Source organism: Rutilus rutilus (assembly GCF_951802725.1).
Source record: "Rutilus rutilus genome assembly, chromosome: 23".
In the NCBI taxonomy this organism is placed as follows: domain Eukaryota; kingdom Metazoa; phylum Chordata; class Actinopteri; order Cypriniformes; family Leuciscidae; genus Rutilus; species Rutilus rutilus.
Window position 1 is genome coordinate 3,130,001 of NC_140233.1, and position 5,000 is coordinate 3,135,000.

Consider the following 5,000-nt stretch of genomic DNA (forward strand, 5'->3'; position numbering starts at 1 on the left):
CAGTATCGTGATAAGTATCGAATCATGACATGAGGGGATTATTACACCCTTAATATATTGTAGTGATCACAAAACTTAACATATAGCTCATTCATCATTGGTAGAATATGAAATAGTTCAATACAAGCATTTCAGTCACATATTTATTTCCAAAAATTAGCCCAAAAACATTATTTATGCATCATTCATGGAACTTTTTACTGAAAGGTTTTAGTTGGATGTTCATCTAACGGTTTGGTAACGCTTTACAATACGGTTCATTAGTTAGCATCAGTTAATGTATTACTAACATGAACTAACCATGAGCAATACATTTGTTACAGTATTTATTAATGTTTGTTTAAAATACAGCCGTTTATTGTTCATGTTAGTTCACAGTGCATTAACTAATGCTAACAAACATAACCTTTGATTTTAATAATGTATGAAGTTTTGTTCATTAGTTCATGTTATATAAGGTTGTTAACGAATGAACCTTATTGTAAAGTGTTACCAATGGATTTTAAATGTTACAACTTGTTTTAGAATGTTCCGAGAACATTCAAATGTAACAGCTGACAGTTGGACATCATCCAACAGTGTTTTTTAAATGTAACCGTGATTCGGAATGTTCCGAGAACAGTCAAAAGTAACATTCTATAATGCTTGAAGAAATGATGAAATGGAATGTTCACTTAACGTTCTCATAAAAAAAAAACATTTATAGAGCAAACTGTGCTAATGGGAACGTTAGCCAAACGTTCTTACAACATATTTTTGTCAGCTGGGCCGAATCTCGTTTTCTATATTATAAATATAACGTTAGAGAGTGTCTGTGTGAGAGGACGAAGGCTTTCAACAGAAACACTCTTCTATATGTTCACTGCAGGACTTTATAGAAAGCAGATGTGTGTAACAGCGAGCGCTCTAATCTCTGCCCTGGATCAGATCACTGTGTTCATAAAAGTCTTTACCTGTCATTCACACTGTAAATCACCTTTGCCTGAAGAAACTCAACTCTAATAGAGGATCTGTTACTTCACAGAGACATTCTGCCAGTGAAAACACTGAATATACAGTATATATATATATGTGTGTGTGTGTGCTGTCTATCATTTTATGGGCTGGATCAATACTTGAGCTCATTAGACAGTTCCTCGACTGGGATTCACTGCTCTTTATTTCCACAGCTGATATTAAATCTCATTAAAGTTTTATCAGGAGAAAGAGACACAAAACATTACGCTGATATTCACTGGGGATTTAACAAGTGCAAGAAACTCAGTTCTAGATTCAGTTTAAAGAATCTGCAGTAAAACAGAAGTGTTTCTTCATAGTCAAAAATCCACATTAATACGTCTAGACTTTATGATTAAGATGGTTCAAGTAAAACAAGTTTTAGTTATGTTGCATAATAACAAACTTTACCATCAACCCTAAAACCGCCACAAGATCTCCTAAACTGCACAGCGGTGGATTAGAAACCTCTCAGAAGCATTGTTTTATATATTTAATATCACAAAGCCTTTATGTTGTTTTAACCTGCCAATACAATAGTCTTATTATTGTGGAACAAACATACTGACCGAACTTTGACCCGAAGCTCTGTCTTTCACACACAAACTCACAGCTTTATATATATTTCTATGATTAAAAAGCTGCGGTGGTTGTGAAATATCAATCCGGAGAGAATCTGATCTCTGTGTTTTGTGTCTTTTCTCTGGATCCACCTCAGTATAATAAACAGAGTTTGTGTTAGAAAGGTGGAGGAGATTTACTGGATCCCGGCCAACACAGTCCAACTCACATAAAACCATCATTCTGTCATCATTTACACACTCTTCTGAACCTGTTTTACTCACGCTCCTATGAAGAATCTCACAGCTCCTGTTTTCTGTTTAAAGGGGATTATACTGCTATAAGCTTCATTATAACACCATGAAAAGAAGATCTGACAGCATTAACAAACAACATAATCAAATATTAACGACTTACTGTAAATTTGAGTCTGTTCCACACGGGTTTGTATGGAAGCCCTTTTCTGCAACATGAGAACAAATAATTAATCATAACAACATACTAAGTGAGAAATATGAAAAAAGTCGAAATTATGAAATAAAATTCATAATTATGACAGAGAAAGTCAAAAAATATTTAGATAGTCAAAATGATGAGATAAAAAATTGAAATTATGAGAAAAAAGTTGAAATAAAAATTGAGATTACGAGATAAAAAGTTGAAATTATGAGAATACATTTTTTAATTATGACATAAAAATTGAGATTGAGATAAAAAGTCGAAATTATGACAAAATTCAAAATGACACTAAGTCCTAATTTTGAAATAAGTCAAAGTTATGAGATAAAAAATTGAAATTATAACATAAAAAGTCAAAATTATGACATAAAAGTAGAGACTGAGATAAAAAGTCGAAATTATGAGAATAAAAGTTGAAATTAAAAAAAATTATAACAGAGAAAGTAAAAAAAAACTTTCCGGGGATCGGAGGGTGTGCTCCAACTATAGGGGGATCACACTTCTCAGCCTCCCCGGGAAAGTCTATTCCAGGGTACTGGAGAGGAGAATCCGGCCGATAGTAGAACCTCGGATTCAGGAGGAACAGTGTGGTTTTCGTCCAGGCCGTGGAACACTGGACCAGCTCTATACCCTCTACAGGGTGCTGGAGGGTTCATGGGAGTTTGCCCAACCAGTCCACATGTGTTTTGTGGATTTGGAGAAGGCATTCGACTGTGTCCCTCGCAGCATCTTGTGGAGGGTGCTCTGGGAGTATGGGGTTCGGGGCCCTTTGCTAAGGGCTATCCGGTCCCTGTACGACCGGAGCAGGAGCTTGGTTCGTATTGCCAGCAGTAAGTCAGACTTGTTCCCGGTGCGTGTTGGACTCCGGCAGGGCTGCCCTTTGTCGCCGGTTCTGTTCATAATTTTTATGGACAGAATTTCTAGGCGCAGTCAGGGGCCGGAGGGGGTCAGGTTTGGGGACAACACGATTTCATCTCTGCTCTTTGCGGATGATGTTGTCGTGTTGGCCTCATCAAATCAGGACCTTCAGCATGCACTGGGACGGTTTGCAGCTGAGTGTGAAGCGGCTGGGATGAGAATCAGCACCTCCAAATCCGAGGCCATGGTTCTCAGTCGGAAAAGGGTGGCTTGCCCACTTCAGGTTGGTGGAGAGCTCCTGCCTCAAGTGGAGGAGTTCAAGTATCTTGGGCTCTTGTTCACGAGTGAGGGAAGGATGGAACGGGAGATTGACAGGCGGATCGGTGCAGCTTCTGCAGTAATGCGGTCGATGTACCGGTCTGTCGTGGTGAAGAAGGAGCTGAGCCGCAAGGCGAAGCTCTCGATTTACCGGTCAATCTACGTTCCTACTCTCACCTATGGTCATGAGCTGTGGGTCATGACCGAAAGGACAAGATCCCGGATACAAGCGGCCGAAATGAGCTTTCTCCGCAGGGTGGCTGGGCGATCCCTTAGAGATAGGGTGAGAAGCTCGGTCACTCGGGAGGAGCTCAGAGTAGAGCCGCTGCTCCTCCACATCGAGAGGGGTCAGTTGAGGTGGCTCGGGCATCTTTTCCGGATGCCTCCTGGACGCCTTCCCGGGAAGGTGTTCCGGGCATGTCCCACCGGGAGGAGACCCCGGGGAAGACCTAGGACACGCTGGAGGGACTATGTCTCCCGGCTGGCCTGGGAACGCCTCGGTGTCCCCCCGGAAGAGCTGGAGGAAGTGTCTAGGGAGAGGGAAGTCTGGGCATCCCTGCTTAGACTGCTGCCCCCGCGACCCCGCCCCGGATAAGCGGAAGAAGATGGATGGATGGAAGGTAAAAAAAAAATTAGATAGTCAAAATGATGAGATAAAAAGTTGAAATTATGAGAATAAAAGTAAAAATTACGACAAACGTAAAAATTATGACACTAAATCCTAATTTTGAAATAAATCAAAATTATGAGATAATTTTTTTTATCATAACAGAAAAAGTCAAAATTATGACATAAAAGTTGAGATTGAGAATAAAAGTCGAAATTATGACAAAAAGTAAAAATTACGACAGTCAAAAAGTCCTAGTTTTGCAATTAAAAGTCAAAATTTACATAAAAAGTCAAAATTATGACATAAAAAAATCAAAATTATGACATAAAAAAATCAAAATTATGACATAAAATTAGAGATAAATAGTCTAAATGTTTTTTGTTGTTTTTTTAAATTATGACATACTAAATCATAATTATGAGAATGATGAGAAAAAAAATTTTGAATTTACGTGTCAATTGTAACTATTTAGGTCAGAATTCTGACTTTTTAATCTCATGGTTATGATTGGTATTTCCTTATGTGGTTTGGATGACACGATGAGTGTGAGTAGATGATGACAGTATGATGTTTCGGTGTTCTGGAATCCACATGTGTTCCTGCAGGGTCGATCCAGGACTCAGAGACGACAGATGAGGACAAGCTGACTGTCAGATGAAAGACAGGAGCGGGATTTATTCAGCCATGCGGAGAGCCTGAGGACTTTTGCCTTTATACACACTTTAATATTTTGGCGTTTGACTAAAAGTGTTGGACAATGCAAGCCACATTTCTGCCACATGAGAAAAACAAATCACACTTTTCGTAAATTTTGACATAAAAAGTTGAAATTATGACATAAAAAAGTTGAAATTATGACATAAAAAAGTTGAAATTATGTCATACTAAGTCATTTTTATGTGATGAAAAGTTGAAATTATGACATATCAAGTCAGATTTATAAAGTTGAAATTATAATGTCAATTATGACATAAAAAGTTGAAATGATGAAATTAAGTCATAATTGAGATGATTATACTATTTATGACATAATTATGACATAGTATGTCATAATTTCAAATTTTCATCTCATTATGTCATAATTATGTAAATGTCATTATTGTGATATATATCTGAATGTCCAAATTATTCGTTTTATGTCTTAATTATGACTTAGTATGTCCTAATTTTGACTTTTTAATCTCATTATTAAGATTTA